This window comes from Triturus cristatus, chromosome 2_2, assembly GCF_964204655.1.
Source record: "Triturus cristatus chromosome 2_2, aTriCri1.1, whole genome shotgun sequence".
NCBI lineage: Eukaryota > Metazoa > Chordata > Amphibia > Caudata > Salamandridae > Triturus > Triturus cristatus.
The window spans coordinates 1,114,737,432-1,114,758,835 of record NC_140582.1 but is presented as its reverse complement, the minus strand read 5'-3'; positions in this window follow the sequence as shown (position 1 = coordinate 1,114,758,835).

Sequence of the window (21,404 nt, the reverse complement as noted above, 5' to 3'; positions counted from 1 at the left end):
TGTACAGCTCTGGTCGGCATTCTATTTTCCTCTAACTTGTTGTAGCAGTATTTGCAAATACGCTGATCTTCACCCAATTCAAAACAATTTTCAAGAAATATATATGTGGCAAAATCCATCCACTTATAATTATCTTCATTTTCACTCTTTCTGTAGAGATCAACATTCCTAGTTTGTTTTCTATAATGAGTTCTGCGGCAACAAATACAAGTAACATTTGGTCTTTCATTAGAGACTATTGCAAATTTTGTTATGTGATCATTAAATGTGTTACTTACAGAGGGTTCTACATTCTCTTCCACTTCTGCCTCATTTATTGTGTCCTTCTCTGCACTGTTTTGTTCAGGACCAAAGTAACAAAACTGAATTTCATCAACAACCTTCTCTACATCTGATACCGTTCCTCGGAACAGAGCCCTATTCAATTCATTTAACTTTATTGCTGGACTTTTGGCAAAATACAACCGTCTCACAAACTTTCTCATTTCAGTATGATGAACAGCCAGCATCCTAAAATGATGGAAAACACTATTGCACACTTTTCTAGATAGACAAGCAAGAGAATGACCCTGCAAACCAGTATTCTCTCTCACTCTGCATGGATCCAGACTTTGAAGCACCTTAATCTTTTGTTTTACACTTTTTTTACTATATTCTCTTAGAAACTCTCGAAATCTGTCAATAGATTCCTGACGCACAGTGCAAATACTACTACAATTCCAAGTGTACATTGGGGCTTTAGGACGTCTCCCCATTGCCTCATCTGCCATCACTTGTACCTCATCTCTTGGAACCATTATCTCCTTCTCCATTATGCAACCATTTTTTACTTCGTATGAACGACCTCTGGTGTCAACTGCATGCAGCAAACTATTACTTTGAAAATAGCTTTCTTCATTAAAAAAAGGTTCACTACTTGAACTATGCATCCACTTTCCTAAAAACACTTTACAAAAGTTTGTTCTGTTCACTACTCTTTTGCTTTTGCTTTGTGATTTCAGTACATTAACCATTTTATCTAATGTACGCATCCTATTCAAAATTAATATGAATAGTTTCCTTTTTAATTCTAATGCTTTTGCTGCAATGGCTTCAATTTCTTTTTTTCTCTTATAATATTTAGCCTTTTGCTTATATTTCTTTATATCCTTTATCAAATTGGACATAACTCTTCTCTGAAACATTTTTCTACGTATCTCTTTAAATGCTGTTTTTCTGTTTATGTTAAACTTTTCAATTGCAGAAGGTATATTTGCATTAACTAAATCCTCAATTTTTTGCTGTTCTGTAGGTTTTGTTACATTTTTCCGAGAACAGACATTTTGTACATTTTTGTTTGTTTTCAATATTTTGTTTAGGAATTGTTTTTTTTGCTTACCAGAAGATTTTTTCTTTTTCCCAACATCAGCATCTTCTACTAACTTTGGTCCTCCAGTTGTCCTCAAATATAGTTTTTTTTTTAGCGTTTTTTGAACTCGAGATTTTGTAGGCATCTTAAATTTTGTTCACTGTTCTTCAGCAATACCTGAAAAAAACTAAAAAAAAAATCCTTTATTGTATTTAAATATATTACTACATTTCTTTTCACAATAGTCACAAAACGAAATTTCTTTGCCATTTTGAATGCACACAAACTGCTCTTTTTTTAAAATTTATTTAAATGCACATGTCCAAGCTTTTTTTTTTTTTCAGATCACCACCGTGTGTATTCTCTGTGACTGCCTACACTCCAGCAGGGGCCACCAGCCTTAGTGATGCTGAATATATTTGCATTACAGACTTAAACCTGAAAACCCCACTCGCTTCTAATTACTGTGCATGACTATACATGGCAAGCACATGGGTGTGTGCTAAGCCTCTGCTTCTTCCCCCAAAAATTCGCTCCTCTTTTCCATCTACTGCAACTGTGAAATCACCAGAGCAAGACGCAATAAATTTCTGCCTATAATTCTTCTATGCACACAGAGTCATGTTTTCACATTAGTGCCAAAACGAAATTTCTTTGCCAATTTGAAAGCACACTTACTGCTCTTTTTTTTTCGGGCCAAGTGAAAATCTCTTTTTACACTTTGAAATCACTTTTACAGACTGACACATTCTGAAACGTTTTTTTTAAATTTATTTAAATGCACATGTCCAAGCTGTTTTTTTTTCAGACCACCACCGTGTGTATTCTCTGTGACTGCCTACACTCCAGCAGGGGCAACCAGCCTTAGTGATGCTGAATGTATTTGCATTACAGACTTAAACCTGAAAACCCCACTCGCTTCTAATTACTGTGCATGACTATACATGGCAAGCACATGGGTGTGTGCTAAGCCTCTGCTTCTTCCCCCAAAAATTCGCTCCTCTTTTCCATCTACTGCAACTGTGAAATCACCAGAGCAAGACGCAATAAATTTCTGCCTATAATTCTTCTATGCACACAGAGTCATGTTTTCACATTAGTGCCAAAACGAAATTTCTTTGCCAATTTGAAAGCACACTTACTGCTCTTTTTTTTTCGGGCCAAGTGAAAATCTCTTTTTACACTTTGAAATCACTTTTACAGACTGACACATTCTGAAACGTTTTTTTTAAATTTATTTAAATGCACATGTCCAAGCTGTTTTTTTTTCAGACCACCACCGTGTGTATTCTCTGTGACTGCCTACACTCCAGCAGGGGCAACCAGCCTTAGTGATGCTGAATGTATTTGCATTACAGACTTAAACCTGAAAACCCCACTCGCTTCTAATTACTGTGCATGACTATACATGGCAAGCACATGGGTGTGTGCTAAGCCTCTGCTTCTTCCCCCAAAAATTCGCTCCTCTTTTCCATCTACTGCAACTGTGAAATCACCAGAGCAAGACGCAATAAATTTCTGCCTATAATTCTTCTATGCACACAGAGTCATGTTTTCACATTAGTGCCAAAACGAAATTTCTTTGCCAATTTGAAAGCACACTTACTGCTCTTTTTTTTTCGGGCCAAGTGAAAATCTCTTTTTACACTTTGAAATCACTTTTACAGACTGACACATTCTGAAACCTTTTTTTTAAATTTATTTAAATGCACATGTCCAAGCTGTTTTTTTTTCAGACCACCACCGTGTGTATTCTCTGTGACTGCCTACACTCCAGCAGGGGCAACCAGCCTTAGTGATGCTGAATGTATTTGCATTACAGACTTAAACCTGAAAACCCCACTCGCTTCTAATTACTGTGCATGACTATACATGGCAAGCACATGGGTGTGTGCTAAGCCTCTGCTTCTTCCCCCAAAAATTCGCTCCTCTTTTCCATCTACTGCAACTGTGAAATCACCAGAGCAAGACGCAATACATTTCTGCCTATAATTCTTCTATGCACACAGAGTCATGTTTTCACATTAGTGCCAAAACGAAATTTCTTTGCCAATTTGAAAGCACACTTACTGCTCTTTTTTTTTCGGGCCAAGTGAAAATCTCTTTTTACACTTTGAAATCACTTTTACAGACTGACACATTCTGAAACCTTTTTTTTAAATTTATTTAAATGCACATGTCCAAGCTGTTTTTTTTTCAGACCACCACCGTGTGTATTCTCTGTGACTGCCTACACTCCAGCAGGGGCAACCAGCCTTAGTGATGCTGAATGTATTTGCATTACAGACTTAAACCTGAAAACCCCACTCGCTTCTAATTACTGTGCATGACTATACATGGCAAGCACATGGGTGTGTGCTAAGCCTCTGCTTCTTCCCCCAAAAATTCGCTCCTCTTTTCCATCTACTGCAACTGTGAAATCACCAGAGCAAGACGCAATAAATTTCTGCCTATAATTCTTCCATGCACACAGAGTCATGTTTTCACATTAGTGCCAAAACGAAATTTCTTTGCCAATTTGAAAGCACACTTACTGCTCTTTTTTTTTTGGGCCAAGTGAAAATCTCTTTTTACACTTTGAAATCACTTTTACAGACTGACACATTCTGAAACCTTTTTTTTAAATTTATTTAAATGCACATGTCCAAGCTGTTTTTTTTTCAGACCACCACCGTGTGTATTCTCTGTGACTGCCTACACTCCAGCAGGGGCAACCAGCCTTAGTGATGCTGAATGTATTTGCATTACAGACTTAAACCTGAAAACCCCACTCGCTTCTAATTACTGTGCATGACTATACATGGCAAGCACATGGGTGTGTGCTAAGCCTCTGCTTCTTCCCCCAAAAATTCGCTCCTCTTTTCCATCTACTGCAACTGTGAAATCACCAGAGCAAGACGCAATAAATTTCTGCCTATAATTCTTCTATGCACACAGAGTCATGTTTTCACTTTATTGCCAAAACGAAATTTCTTTGCCAATTTGAAAGCACACTTACTGCTCTTTTTTTTTCGGGCCAAGTGAAAATCTCTTTTTACACTTTGAAATCACTTTTACAGACTGACACATTCTGAAACCTTTTTTTTAAATTTATTTAAATGCACATGTCCAAGCTGTTTTTTTTTCAGACCACCACCGTGTGTATTCTCTGTGACTGCCTACACTCCAGCAGGGGCAACCAGCCTTAGTGATGCTGAATGTATTTGCATTACAGACTTAAACCTGAAAACCCCACTCGCTTCTAATTACTGTGCATGACTATACATGGCAAGCACATGGGTGTGTTCTAAGCCTCTGCTTCTTCCCCCAAAAATTCGCTCCTCTTTTCCATCTACTGCAACTGTGAAATCACCAGAGCAAGACGCAATAAATTTCTGCCTATAATTCTTCTATGCACACAGAGTCATGTTTTCACTTTATTGCCAAAACGAAATTTCTTTGCCAATTTGAAAGCACACTTACTGCTCTTTTTTTTTCGGGCCAAGTGAAAATCTCTTTTTACACTTTGAAATCACTTTTACAGACTGACACATTCTGAAACCTTTTTTTTAAATTTATTTAAATGCACATGTCCAAGCTGTTTTTTTTTCAGACCACCACCGTGTGTATTCTCTGTGACTGCCTACACTCCAGCAGGGGCAACCAGCCTTAGTGATGCTGAATGTATTTGCATTACAGACTTAAACCTGAAAACCCCACTCGCTTCTAATTACTGTGCATGACTATACATGGCAAGCACATGGGTGTGTGCTAAGCCTCTGCTTCTTCCCCCAAAAAATCGCTCCTCTTTTCCATCTACTGCAACTGTGAAATCACCAGAGCAAGACGCAATAAATTTCTGCCTATAATTCTTCTATGCACACAGAGTCATGTTTTCACATTAGTGCCAAAACGAAATTTCTTTGCCAATTTGAAAGCACACTTACTGCTCTTTTTTTTTTGGGCCAAGTGAAAATCTCTTTTTACACTTTGAAATCACTTTTACAGACTGACACATTCTGAAACCTTTTTTTTAAATTTATTTAAATGCACATGTCCAAGCTGTTTTTTTTTCAGACCACCACCGTGTGTATTCTCTGTGACTGCCTACACTCCAGCAGGAGCAACCAGCCTTAGTGATGCTGAATGTATTTGCATTACAGACTTAAACCTGAAAACCCCACTCGCTTCTAATTACTGTGCATGACTATACATGGCAAGCACATGGGTGTGTGCTAAGCCTCTGCTTCTTCCCCCAAAAATTCGCTCCTCTTTTCCATCTACTGCAACTGTGAAATCACCAGAGCAAGACGCAATAAATTTCTGCCTATAATTCTTCTATGCACACAGAGTCATGTTTTCACATAAGTGCCAAAACGAAATTTCTTTGCCAATTTGAAAGCACACTTACTGCTCTTTTTTTTTTGGGCCAAGTGAAAATCTCTTTTTACACTTTGAAATCACTTTTACAGACTGACACATTCTGAAACCTTTTTTTAAAATTTATTTAAATGCACATGTCCAAGCTGTTTTTTTTTCAGACCACCACCGTGTGTATTCTCTGTGACTGCCTACACTCCAGCAGGGGCAACCAGCCTTAGTGATGCTGAATGTATTTGCATTACAGACTTAAACCTGAAAACCCCACTCGCTTCTAATTACTGTGCATGACTATACATGGCAAGCACATGGGTGTGTGCTAAGCCTCTGCTTCTTCCCCCAAAAATTCGCTCCTCTTTTCCATCTACTGCAACTGTGAAATCACCAGAGCAAGACGCAATAAATTTCTGCCTATAATTCTTCTATGCACACAGAGTCATGTTTTCACATAAGTGCCAAAACGAAATTTCTTTGCCAATTTGAAAGCACACTTACTGCTCTTTTTTTTTTGGGCCAAGTGAAAATCTCTTTTTACACTTTGAAATCACTTTTACAGACTGACACATTCTGAAACCTTTTTTTTAAATTTATTTAAATGCACATGTCCAAGCTGTTTTTTTTTCAGACCACCACCGTGTGTATTCTCTGTGACTGCCTACACTCCAGCAGGGGCAACCAGCCTTAGTGATGCTGAATGTATTTGCATTACAGACTTAAACCTGAAAACCCCACTCGCTTCTAATTACTGTGCATGACTATACATGGCAAGCACATGGGTGTGTGCTAAGCCTCTGCTTCTTCCCCCAAAAATTCGCTCCTCTTTTCCATCTACTGCAACTGTGAAATCACCAGAGCAAGACGCAATAAATTTCTGCCTATAATTCTTCTATGGACACAGAGTCATGTTTTCACATTAGTGCCAAAACGAAATTTCTTTGCCAATTTGAAAGCACACTTACTGCTCTTTTTTTTTTGGGCCAAGTGAAAATCTCTTTTTACACTTTGAAATCACTTTTACAGACTGACACATTCTGAAACCTTTTTTTTAAATTTATTTAAATGCACATGTCCAAGCTGTTTTTTTTTCAGACCACCACCGTGTGTATTCTCTGTGACTGCCTACACTCCAGCAGGGGCAACCAGCCTTAATGATGCTGAATGTATTTGCATTACAGACTTAAACCTGAAAACCCCACTCGCTTCTAATTACTGTGCATGACTATACATGGCAAGCACATGGGTGTGTGCTAACCCTCTGCTTCTTCCCCCAAAAATTCGCTCCTCTTTTCCATCTACTGCAACTGTGAAATCACCAGAGCAAGACGCAATAAATTTCTGCCTATAATTCTTCTATGGACACAGAGTCATGTTTTCACATTAGTCCCAAAACGAAATTTCTTTGCCAATTTGAAAGCACACTTACTGCTCTTTTTTTTTCGGGCCAAGTGAAAATCTCTTTTACAGACTGACACATTATGAATCCACCATGTGTAACTACAACAAAAACAATTCCCATTTCTATTATTCATTTCTTAAGTTACCACATACATCCCCTCTCAAACTGTAAACTCACCTTTAAATTTAGTTAGTTGTGAAAGAAATGTGTCACTCAAACAGCAGATTATCAGAGCCAGGATCTCTGTTCTGTACACCTCTCTCCTCTCAGCAGAACCAGATAATGGCAAACTTTCCCTCTATTTTTCCACACATATACATGTAAGTTTCAAATCTCAGTGCTTCCCCCTTTTTTTCAAATGTAATGACACATTTCTATTGGTTGAAAACCAACCCTTTTCCAAAAGTACCCTGCCCCCAACTTGACTTCTGCCTAGTACCCTTCCCCCAACTTGACTTCTGCCTGCTACCATAGCAACAGCTCATGGAACACTGCTGTGTGCAGTTAGGTCAGAAGTTCGACACACAATGTTTCAATTCCACAGAGCAAGAGTGCTTGACTTTTCAATCCTAACTGCAAATCCATAGTACTGTTCTTTGGTTACACATTTTTTTGTACCAATACAAAACATGCTTCTATTAATTTTCACATACAGCCTAGTTTTTTTTCTAGAATGGTATGAAACAGCCAATCAGTTCTTTTTGTTTTGTAAAAAATATGTATGCCTCCATTTCCAAACTGTCTTTATTTTCATATTGCCATTCTACTGAAAGACACCTCCTGAGTGCATCCAGTTCTCCTTTGAAGATGTTCACAGTGTGGATTGTAGGGCACAGCTATGTCTTCTGGAGTGAAAAGTTTGCAGAGAAAACAGATATGGTGAGAGACCTTGCTTTGCCAAATGTAGACATTAAATGGATTGGTCAGAGAGGGTTAAAGTGGCACCAATTGATGCCATTGGTGAAATCCTTCATGCAAATCCAACACCCTGACCTCATAATAGTGCACTGTGGTGGCAATGACCTAGGCACTTTGACTGGGGTAGGTCTGGAAATGCTTATGAAGGACACCTTTGCACAACTGTTTACACTTTTCCCTAAAACTGCCTTTGTGTTTTCCAACATATGCCAAAGGCAAAAATGGAACTGGTCCAATCATTTCTGTCCACAGATTGACAAAGCAAGAAAGCACGTCAACAAATCTGTTTCTGCTTTCCTCCGTGACTATGGTATGGGTGCCATTTACCACAACAACTTGCGTTACGACATGCAAGACATTTATAGAGGAGATGGTGTGCACTTCAATGATGAAGGGAACAGAGTCTTCCTCTTGAACCTTAGACTCTGCATCGGTACTTACTTGTAAGTACCACTAAAAAAATGACTCCATAAACACAACAGCTCTTTTTAGAGCTCCCTAATTTCTAAACTCTTAAATCTGATTTTCATTTATTTATTTTTATTTTTTTTACCGTACGCTTACCGTGAGCTTACCGTACGCGTACCCCGTGATTTTTTTTAAAATCAATAAATGTTTTTTTTGTACTTTTCTGTCCTTCTTTGACCCCCTTACAATTGTTAGGGGGTCTGTAACTCTCCTCATTGCCCCCTTTCTTTGTTTTCACTCTTTTTTTTCAGAGTAAAATACACAAAATGGCGGCCGCCGCTTCCTGGTTTCGGCCGATTCGAATGTTTACTAAGATCTAAGAGCCAATCAGAATCGCGCTCGCGCACGCCACCGTACGCTTACCGTAAGCGTACGGTAAGCGTACCGTAAGCTGGCTCAGATATATATATTGATTTAAAGGCTATTTTCTCAGAATCTACTGAACAGATTTACACCAAACCTACAAAAGGCACTTCCTTGACCTAGGGACTACCTCTCTGCCAAATTTCTAGTAATTCTGTTCAGCCGTTCGGGCTGTAGCTCGTTCTAAAGGTCCTATGGAAAAATGCATGGGAAAAACGCGTTTTGGGACCCCCCTTTTATCTCAGCCCCCGCTTGACGGATCCCCCCGAGACTTTCAGGGTAGGAGCGGAGCGTAGCGCCCCACCTATTTTGAAAAATTCGCGAGGATTCGTCGACCGGCGCCAAAGTTATTCAAAATAGAATGTTGCGGATTTCCTATGGAAACGTGGTCCTAACTATAACTACCTACTGGCGACCGCCAGTAGGTAATATATATATATATATATATATATAGGCCTCCTGCAAGGAGTACAGCAGTTCATGGTCATTGTATAGTGAATGCGGAAGTAAAAATGAGAAGCAGATAGCATACATAATAGTTCTCTAATAGTGGCCCCATGAGCTCTGTGCGGAAAGGAAGGGGACCATGGTTTAGCATATTGTAAGCGTGAGGGTGCTTGACAAGCCAGATTTTGCTCATTGCCTAGGGGGATGAGACCGGATATCATTCCTTGCAGCTATGCCATACTTACATCGTCAAAGTGGTTCCCTTGCTCAGCATAGTCTGCCTCACCCGTGGCTCCGAAGATGGGAGACTGAATGGAGAGACTTCCTGAAAAGGCATGCCTTCGCTGATGTCTACACGAGCCTTCGCATCTAAAAACAATAGAGCGATACCTTCTCAAAATGGCCGCCCCTAACGTACATACTTCCTGTATTCTTTACCGCTTTGTTCGCCATAAGTTGGCAGGGTATGCTCAGACGTGAGTCCCTTGCTCACTTTGCCACTGGATTCAAGCAAGCCTGGCTGAAGATGGCTGAAATGCCAGAAACAGGTCCTAGGAAGCTTGTTTCCGGTCCAGGGAAGGCATGGCTTGGCAGTTCAGGCTGGACTGTTCCCATGAGGCACAGGGTCAGACTGATTTGCATATGGCCATGTCTGATCTGGGGTGGCAGAGTGGGCTAAAGAACGGTGATGGATCAAACCCAGATCTGTTGACTGGGTGTGAGTGTTTGATTGGTTCTGATGCTCCGTCCATCACCACCCCCTTTTGTACCGCTTTGTTCGCCATAAGTTGGCAGGGTGTGCTCAGACGTGAGTCCCTTGCTCACTTTGCCACTGGATTCATGCAAGCCTGGCTGAAGACGGCTGAAATGCCAGAAACCGGTCCTAGGAAGCTTGTTTTCGGTCCAGGGAAGGCATCTCTTGGCAGTTCGGGCTGGACTGTTCCCATGAGGCACAGGGTCAGACTGATTTGCATATGGCCATGTCTGATCTGGGGTGGCAGAGGGCTAAAGAACGGTGATGGATCAAACCCAGATCTGTTGACTGGGTGTGAGTGTTTGATTGGTTCTGATGCTCTGTCCATCACCACCCCCTTTTGTACCGCTTTGTTCGCCATAAGTTGGCTGGGTATGCTCAGACGTGAGTCCCTTGCTCACTTTGCCACTGGATTCAAACAAGCCTGGCTGAAGACGGCTGAAATGCCAGAAACCGGTCCTATGAAGCTTGTTTCCGGTCCAGGGAAGGCATGGCTTGGCAGTTCGGGCTGGACTGTTCCCATGAGGCACAGGGTCAGACTGATTTGCATATGGCCATGTCTGATCTGGGGTGGCAGAGTGGGCTAAAGAACGGTGATGGATCAAACCCAGATCTGTTGACTGGGTGTGAGTGTTTGATTGGTTCTGATGCTCCGTCCATCACCACCCCCTTTTGTACCGCTTTGTTCGCCATAAGTTGGCAGGGTATGCTCAAACGTGTTTCCGGTCCAGGGAAGGCATGGCTTGGCAGTTCGGGCTGGACTGTTCCCATGAGGCACAGGGTCAGACTTATTTGCATATGGCCATGTCTGATCTGGGGTGGCAGAGGGCTAAAGAACGGTGATGGATCAAACCCAGATCTGTTGACTGGGTGTGAGTGTTTGATTGGTTCTGATGCTCCGTCCATCACCACCCCCTTTTGTACAGCTTTGTTCGCCATAAGTTGGCTGGGTATGCTCAGACGTGAGTCCCTTGCTCACTTTGCCACTGGATTCAAACAAGCCTGGCTGAAGACGGCTGAAATGCCAGAAACCGGTCCTAGGAAGCTTGTTTCCGGTCCAGGGAAGGCATGGCTTGGCAGTTCGGGCTGGACTGTTCCCATGAGGCACAGGGTCAGACTGATTTGCATATGGCCATGTCTGATCTGGGGTGGCAGAGTGGGCTAAAGAACGGTGATGGATCAAACCCAGATCTGTTGAATGGGTGTGAGTGTTTGATTGGTTCTGATGCTCCGTCCATCACCACCCCCTTTTGTACCGCTTTGTTCGCCATAAGTTGGCAGGGTATGCTCAAACGTGTTTCCGGTCCAGGGAAGGCATGGCTTGGCAGTTCGGGCTGGACTGTTCCCATGAGGCACAGGGTCAGACTGATTTGCATATGGCCATGTCTGATCTGGGGTGGCAGAGTAGGCTAAAGAACGGTGATGGATCAAACCCAGATCTGTTGACTGGGTGTGAGTGTTTGATTGGTTCTGATGCTCCGTCCATCACCATCCCCTTTTGTACCGCTTTGTTCGCCATAAGTTGGCAGGGTATGCTCAGACGTGAGTCCCTTGCTCACTTTGCCACTGGATTCAAGCAAGCCTGGCTGAAGACGGATGAAATGCCAGAAACCGGTCCTAGGAAGCTTGTTTCAGTTCCAGGGAAGGCATGGCTTGGCAGTTCGGGCTTGACTGTTCCCATGAGGCACAGGGTCAGACTGATTTGCATATGGCCATGTCTGATCTGGGGTGGCAGAGTGGGCTAAAGAACGGTGATGGATCAAACCCAGATCTGTTGACTGGGTGTGAGTGTTTGATTGGTTCTGATGCTTCGTCCATCACCACCCCCTTTTGTACCGCTTTGTTCGCCATAAGTTGGCAGGGTATGCTCAGGGTGAGCAGTCTATATATCGACTTTTTAATATCGAGGGACATAAATATCGAGTCAAAAATATCGAATGTCCAAAATATCGAAATAGCTAATATCGATGTGAAAAATATCGTTATTTTTTTTTTACTTATATGTCGATGTAAGTAATATCGTTAGTAATAATATCGACATGTGAAAATATCGTCATTGTGTGTTTAGTAAATATTTTGAAGTTGTTTGTATAAATAGTTAAAATGTATATAATATGAGAAATATATATATTGTTTTAGGGGCGGGATGTTGGGTTATAGGGGATAAGGGTGGGGAGTGTTTTAAAAAAGTTAATTTATTTTTTTAATATATTGTAAAATTTAATTATTAAATTTAATTTAAAATGTGAAATGTATATTTAATTTTAGGAGCGGGATGTTGGTTTATAGGGGATAAGGGTGGGAAGTGTATTAAAAATGTTTATATATTGTTAGAATTTTTTTAAAAATTGTTTAGAAATTGTAAAGTAAATTTACAATTTTAAAAATAATTTTAGGAGCAGGATGTTGGTTTATAGGGGATAAGGGTGGGAAGTGTTTTAACATTTTTTATATATTTGTAAATTTTTTAAAATAATTTTCTCGAAATTGTAAATCAATTTTAGAATTTTAAAAAAACAATTAGGAGCGGGATGTTGGTTTATAGGGGATAAGGGTGGGAAGTGTATTAAAAATGTTTATATATTGTTATAATTTTTTGGAAATTTATTTATAAATTGTAAATTAAATTTTGAATTTTAGAAATATTTTTAGGAGCGGGATGTTGGTTTATAGGGGATAAGGGTGGGAAGTGTTTTAAAAATGTTTATATATTGTTTAATTTAAAAAAAATAATAATTTAGAAATTGTAAATTTAAATTTGAATTTTAAAAAAATTTTTAGGAGCGGGATGTTGGGTTATAGGGGATAAGGGTGGGAAGTGTTTTAAAAATGTTTATATATTGTTTAAAATTTATTCAAATTTATATAGAAATTGAAAATTAAATTTAGATTTTTAGAAAAATTGTTAGGAGCGGGATGTTGGTTTATAGGGGATAAGGGTGGGAAGTTTTTAAAAAAAATTTATATATTTGTTAATTTTTTATTAAAAATAATTATACATTTGGAAATAAAATTTCGATTTTTATAAATATATTTCGGAGCGGGATGTTGGTTGATAGGGGATAAGGGTGGGAAGTTTTTTAAAAATGTTTATATATTTGTTAATTTACAAAACAAAATAAATTTACAAATTGTAAAATAAATTAAGATTTTTATTAATAATTTTAGGAGTGGGATGTTGGTTAATAGGGGATAAGGGTGGGAAGTGTTTTAAAAATGTTTATATATTTGTTAATTTTTTACCAAATTAATTTAGAAATTGTAAATTTAATGTAGAATGTTACAAATAATTTTAGGAGCGGAATGTTGGGTTATAGGGGATAAGGGTGGGAAGTTAATTTAAAATGTTTATAGATTTTTAATTTAAAAAATATTAATATTTAGAAAATTTAAATATATTTTAGAATTTAACAAATCCCATAATTAAATATAGATTTCAGTCAGAATATTAAATTAATTAAGTTCACTGTCCAGCACTTATCTTAATGAAATATAGACTGGAGTAGGAATAGTAAATTAATTAAGTTCATTGTCCAGCACTTACTGTAATTTAATATAGTTTGGAGTGAGAATAGTAAATTAATTAAGTACAGTGTCCAGCACTTATTTTAAATTTATATAGAATGGAGTGGGAATAGTCAATTAATTTAGTTCAGTGTCCAGCACATACTGTAATTAAATATAGGTTGGAGTGAGAATAGGAAATTAATTAAGTTCAGTGTCCAGCACTTATTTTAATTTAATATAGACTGGAGTGGGAATAGTAAATTAATTTAGTTCATTGTCCAGCACCTACCCTAATTTAATATAGGTTGGAGTGAGAATAGTAAATTAATTAAGTTCAGTGTCCAGCACTTATCTTAATTAAATATAGAGTGGAGTGGGAATAGTAAATTAATTAAGTTCATTGTCCAGCACCTACTGTAATTTAATATAGTTTGGAGTGAGAATAGTAAATAAATTAAGTTCAGTGTCCAGCACTTATCTTAATTAAATATAGATTGGAGTGGGAATAGTAAATTAATTTAGTTCAGTGTCCAGCACATACTCTAATTAAATATAGGTTGGAGTGAGAATAGTAAATTAATTAAGTTCAGTGTCCAGCACTTAATTTAATTTAATATAGATTTGAGTGGGAATTGTAAATTAATTTAGTTCAGTGTCCAGCACCTACCCTAATTTAATATAGGTTGGAGTGAGATTAGTAAATTAATTAAGTTCAGTGTCCAGCACTTATCTTAATTAAATATAGAGTGGAGTGGGAATAGTAAATTAATTAAGTTCATTGTCCAGCACCTACTGTAATTTAATATAGTTTGGAGTGAGAATAGTAAATTAATTAAGTTCAGTGTCCAGCACTTATCTTAATTAAATATAGATTGGAATGGGAATAGTAAATTAATTCAGTTCAGTGTCCAGCACATACTCTAATTAAATATACGTTGGAGTGAGAATAGTAAATTAATTAAGTTCAGTGTCTAGCACTTATTTTATTTTAATATAGAATGGAGTGGGAATAGTCAATTAATTTAGTTCAGTGTCCAGCACATACTGTAATTAAATATAGGTTGGAGTGAGAATAGGAAATTAATTAAGGTCAGTGTCCAGCACTTATTTTAATTTAATATAGACTGGAGTGGGAATAGTAAATTAATTTAGTTCATTGTCCAGCACCTACCCTAATTTAATATAGGTTGGAGTGAGAATAGTAAATTAATTAAGTTCAGTGTCCAGCACTTATCTTAATTAAATATAGAGTGGAGTGGGAATAGTAAATTAATTAAGTTCATTGTCCAGCACCTACTGTAATTTAATATAGTTTGGAGTGAGAATAGTAAATAAATTAAGTTCAGTGTCCAGCACTTATCTTAATTAAATATAGATTGGAGTGGGAATAGTAAATTAATTGAGTTCAGTGTCCAGCACATACTCTAATTAAATATAGGTTGGAGTGAGAATAGTAAATTAAATAAGTTCAGTGTCCAGCACTTAATTTAATTTAATATAGACTTGAGTGGGAATAGTAAATTAATTTAGTTCAGTGTCCAGCACCTACCCTAATTTAATATAGGTTGGAGTGAGAATAGTAAATTAATTAAGTTCTGTGTCCAGCACTTATCTTAATTAAATATAGAGTGGAGTGGGAATAGTAAATTAATTAAGTTCATTGTCCAGCACCTACTGTAATTTAATATAGTTTGGAGTCAGAATAGTAAATTAATTAAGTTCAGTGTCCAGCACTTATCCTAATTAAATATAGATTGGAGTGGGAATAGTAAATTAATTCAGTTCAGTGTCCAGCACATACTCTAATTAAATATAGGTTGGAGTGAGAATAGTAAATTAATTAAGTTCAGTGTCTAGCACTTATTTTATTTTAATATAGATTGGAGTGGGAATAGTAAATTAATTCAGTTCAGTGTACAGCTCCTACCCTAATTTAATATAGGTTGGAGTGGGAATAGTAAATTATTTAAGTTCAGTGTCCAGCATCTACCCTAATTAAATATAGATTGGACTGAGAATAGTAAATTAATTAAGTTCAGTATGTAGTGGGAGTAGTATGTTAATTAAGTTTGGTAAATAGCAAATATTAGAATTAGTTATAGAGTTGAATAGGAATAGTTAAATTAATTGGATTTAATTGACAAAAAATCTGTAGATTTTAGTTTGGGTTGGATAAAAGATAGAAGTTATATTAGAATGCAAATTCCAAATTATTTTTAAATTAAATAGTAGAAAGGAAAATAATATTTATTTTATAGTTGTTGGAATGTATATTCATTCGAGAGAAAATTTTGTTTAATATTACGCATATTCTAATAATTAAATCATTGAAATAAACATGTAATAATTAATATTTAACATTTGTATTATAGTAATACGTTTTTTATAATGGACATATTTTTGTTTAATGTATATTTTGGACATGAATATATGAACACACCAAATAAGTACAAATTAAATAATCAGATTTTTATAGCTGCATAATATTTATTAATTTATATTGTGTACTCAGAATTTTTTTAGAATTTATTTGAATTTTTAAGTAATTGTATTTTTTGAAATATATGACAAATATATTTTAATTAATAATATTTATATTATATATTTAATATTGAAATTTTTAACATTTTAGAATATGTATTTTTTTACAATTAATTTTGGTATGTTGTAGAGACAATATATTAATTATATAATGTTAATCTATTTATTTTGTTAATATATACTGTTTTATTGATATATTAATATAAATATTTTATTTATTAGATTTATTTTTATACGTTAAAGATTTTTCACATAGAGACAAAAATTAGGTATTCTTTTTGAGTATTGTATTCTAATGTTTTACTAAATTTTAAAGTAATGTGTAATGTTAAATAAATAGTTAGGCCATTTATTGGTATTTTTTTACTTGTTATGTTTCAACACGACGGTTTCCATCGTTCCTCAGACCTCGGACCTCGACTGTTTCCTAATCACTCGCTGTTTCTACACTGACCAGTTAGGAGAAAGTGACTACACATTTTACTGTTTGATATATACCATACGAACGGTCTAAAGCTATCGACCAATTACATAGATTGAACTCTGGGTCCTGCCGCTTTCGTCATACTACCCCCCGTTTTGACGTGTAAATATTTCTTATTGTTGAAACTCGTCTTGAAAATCCCATGTTTGGGCGAAATGCATTGGGTGCGGATTTGGTCTCACTAAATCTTGGAATAAAGGAATTCAAGCTAATACTCAACTACTGTGTGGATTCGAAACACAATTGTTAATTTTCACATTAATTTACAATTCTCCCAATATGTTGCCTCTCATACTTGTGGATAATTGTTGTCTTGGTGGTCATTTGAGCAGCTGACCATTTGAGGTGGGCAATATTATCGTTACTGATAAAGTGAGAAGTCCAGGCTGAGCATTCATGTAAAACCCTGCTGCTTTAATTTCCAAACTTCCTATGTTTGTTTGGGTCTTTTGTTTTGTAACCGCTCGCTGTTGTTTTGGGTTATTTTGGTCGAATCCAGGTCGCGGTTTGGAGCTGTTTCGCATTTGAAAAGGTAAGAGTTATTTGCTTTATTCTTAAATAGTTTTAAGTGTTTTGTGGGAGTAGTTATGTTGTAATAAGTGTGTATTGATTGATGTTTTAGAAGTTAGGGTGTTAGTAATGGTTTGTATACGGTTTTATAATTAACGTTGTGTTCCGTGTTTGTGGCTTTGTTAGTGTTTAGGTATTTCGGTGTGTTAAAGTTTTATAGTGTTTGAATAACGTTTGTAGTGATGTTTGTACGTGCGTTTTGTGTGTTTGTGGGTGGGTGGGAATGTTTGTTTCTCTTTTGTAGGTTTTACGCAGAAGATATTTTCGTCGGTTTCAAACACCTTATTTTTTGGAAAGGAAGTGTGTATTAGTTGTGTTTACTAATGTTTATTTAACACTTCCTTTATTGTTCGGGTTTCCAGGAGCGGTTATTTAACTTTTTAATATTTTTCGGGATTTTTATGGTTAATGGATAGTCTTTTTTTGGCGTAGACGTTGTTTTCGATAAACAGTTGTATTTTTACATTTTATTGAAATTTATTTTGGATACCTATGGATTTTGAACTCCCTGGATTTATTTGGAAGGAATGTTATTATCCCATTGGAGATACTACACAGGTAAGTTCATTTAAATATTTTTATTGTTGGTGGCCAAACCTTATATATTTAATATTGTTGTTGTGTACTTGGTTTATTTAATTATGTTGTCTAAATATATGTCCATATAATTGATGTATATATTTTAGACCACATAATTAAATATGTGATATAATAAAGTGGATTATTTATGTTGTGATAGTTGTTTTAGTAGAATTGTGGGTTAATATTTAGAAAAGGGTTTAGAAGAGAGTTTGAGCTATTATATTTAAGTACTCAAGTCCTCTTACGGATGGGTATAGCTGTACTTGTTGTTGTAGGTAATTATACATTTGAGTAGTTTGTCTAGACTGTTTTGGTTTTAATTGTAGGACAGATTGTTGCATTCTTAATTCTTGGAAACTTTGTTCCTTTTGTATGGCAATTAGTAGTTTTTGTAGTGTTGGAGTTGTTCTCCCAGTAGAAGTTAGGAATGCATTATGCCAGCCCTCGACGGCGTTGTTAGTTTTGGCTTGTTGGTTGAGTGTACTTACATATACATTCCACCAAGGTATTTGGAACTTGGGTTGACGTCTATGGACTGATCTGTGTAGTCTCCCCACCCAGGTATCCTCAAAATAATCTAACAGGGGAGATAACTTTACTTCATTTTGTTTGTAGAATGGACTTTCTAATAAAAGATTGTAATGTTCTGCAACATCTGTGGTTGGTACATAAGCTAGGGCTGTTAGAAGTTTTATTTGATGTGCAAAAGTTATGTTAGTGGCGTATTCTACACTTAGGTGCCTATCACGATCCGGTAAAAAATGTCCCCGTACGACTCGTATCGGGTCTTTTTACCGTACGAATCGTACAAGTGCCATACGAACTGGCAATCACGATTCGCATGGTAAAAAGTCCATACGAACCGCACTGGGAATATTTCCCCACACGTCCTCGGGTCGGAAAATGTGTCCGACACGTCCTCGTACGATTCACCGTACAAACGTGAAAGGTGAACTCCGACCGGGGAATCACGATCCATCCCGGGCGTCCGAATGTACAACCGTATGGTGAAAAGACCGTCCGCACCGAACTCCCATAACAACCATGGAGACGTCCAAACAGGTGCCCGGTACGTGCCGTACCCCCCCCAGCCCCCGTAGGTACGTGCCGACCCCCCCCCCAGCCCCCGTAGGTACGTGCCGACCCCCCACAGCCCCCGTAGGTACGTGCCGACCCCCTCTGTGTGTACACCCGTGTACGGTGCGTACCCCCCGTGTACGCTCGAGTCGAACCCCCCCGTGTACGCTCGAGTCGAACCCCCCCGTGTACGCTCGAGTCGAACCCCCCCGTGTACGCTCGAGTCGAACCCCCCGTGTACGCTCGAGTCGAACCCCCCGTGTACGCTCGAGTCGAACCCCCCCGTGTACGCTCGAGTCGAACCCCCCGTGTACGCTCGAGTCGAACCCCCCGTGTACGCTCGGGTCGAACCCCTCCGTGTACGCTCGAGTCGAACCCCCCGTGTACGCTCGAGTCGAACCCCCCGTGTACGCTCGAGTCGAACCCCCCGTGTACGCTCGAGTTGAACCCCCCCGTGTACGCTCGAGTCGAACCCCCCCGTGTACGCTCGAGTCGAACCCCCCGTGTACGCTCGAGTCGAACCCCCCGTGTACGCTCGAGTCGAACCCCCCCGTGTACGCTCGAGTCGAACCCCCCCGTGTACGCTCGAGTCGAACCCCCCGTGTACGCTCGAGTCGAACCCCCCGTGTACGCTCAAGTCGAACCCCCCCGTGTACGCTCAAGTCGTACCCCCACCCGTGTATGTACGGTGCGTACCCCCCCGTGTACGCTCGAGTCGAACCCCCCCGTGTACGCTCGAGTCGAACCCCCCCGTGTACGCTCGAGTCGGACCCCCCCGTGTAGGGTGCGTACCCCCCCATGTACGCTCGAGTCGAACCCCCCGTGTAAGTTCGAGTCGTACCCCCACCCGTGTATGTACGGTGCGTACCCCCCCGTGTACGCTCGAGTCGAACCCCCCCATGTACGCTCGAGTCGGACCCCCCCGTGTACGCTCGAGTCGTACCCCCACCCGTGTATGTACGGTGCGTACCCCCCCGTGTACGCTCGAGTCGAACCCCCCCGTGTACGCTCGAGTCGGACCCCCCCGTGTACGCTCGAGTCGTACCCCCACCCGTGTATGTACGGTGCGTACCCCCCCGTGTACGCTCGAGTCGAACCCCCCCGGGTGGGGGTACGACTCGAACGTACACGGGGGGGGTCCGACTCGAGCGTACACGGGGGGGTTCGACTCGAGCGTACACGGGGGGGTACGCACCATACATACACGGGTGGGGGTACGACTCGAACGTACACGGGGGGGTCCGACTCGAGCGTACACGGGGGGGTTCGACTCGAGCGTACACGGGGGGTACGCACCGTACATACACGGGTGGGGGTACGACTCGAGCGTACACGGGGGGGTCCGACTCGAGCGTACACGGGGGGGTTCGACTCGAGCGTACACGGGGTGGTACGCACCGTACATACACGGGTGGGGGTACGACTCGAGCGTACACGGGGGGGTCCGACTCGAGCGTACACGGGGGGGTTCGACTCGAGCGTACACGGGGGGGTACGCACCGTACATACACGGGTGGGGGTACGACTCGAGCGTACACGGGGGGGTTCGACTCGAGCGTACACGGGGGTGTACGCACCGTACATACACGGGTGGGGGTACGACTCGAGCGTACACGGGGGGGTACGCACCGTACATACACGGGTGGGGGTACGACTCGAGCGTACACGGGGGGGTTCGACTCGAGCGTACACGGGGGGGTACGCACCATACATACACGGGTGGGGGTACGACTCGAGCGTACACGGGGGGTACGCACCGTACATACACGGGTGGGGGTACGACTCGAGCGTACACGGGGGGGTACGCACCGTACATACACGGGTGGGGGTACGACTCGAGCGTACACGGGGGGGTTCGACTCGAGCGTACACGGGGGGTACGCACCGTACATACACGGGTGGGGGTACGACTCGAGCGTACACGGGGGGGTTCGACTCGAGCGTACACGGGGGGTACGCACCGTACATACACGGGTGGGGGTACGACTCGAGCGTACACGGGGGGGTACGCACCGTACATACACGGGTGGGGGTACGACTCGAGCGTACACGGGGGGGTTCGACTCGAGCGTACATGGGGGGGTACGCACCGTACATACACGGGTGGGGGTACGACTCGAGCGTACATGGGGGGGTACGCACCGTACATACACGGGTGGGGGTTCGACTCGAACGTACACGGGGGGTACGCACCGCACACGGGTGTACACACAGGGGGGGTCGGCACGTACCTACGGGGGCTGGGGGGGTGTCGGCGCGTACCTACGGGGGCTGGGGGGGGGGTCGGTGCGTACCTACGGGGGCTGGGGGGGGGTCGGCGCGTACCTACGGGGGCTGGGGGGGGTTGGCGCGTACCTACGGGGGCTGGGGGGGGGGTCGGCCTGTACCTACGGGGGCTGGGGGGGGTACGGCACGTACCGGGCACCTGTTTGGACGTCTCCATGGTTGTTATGGGAGTTCGGTGCGGACGGTCTTTTCACCATACGGTTGTACATTCGGACGCCCGGGATGGATCGTGATTCCCCGGTCGGAGTTCACCTTTCACGTTTGTACGGTGAATCGTACGAGGACGTGTCGGACACATTTTCCG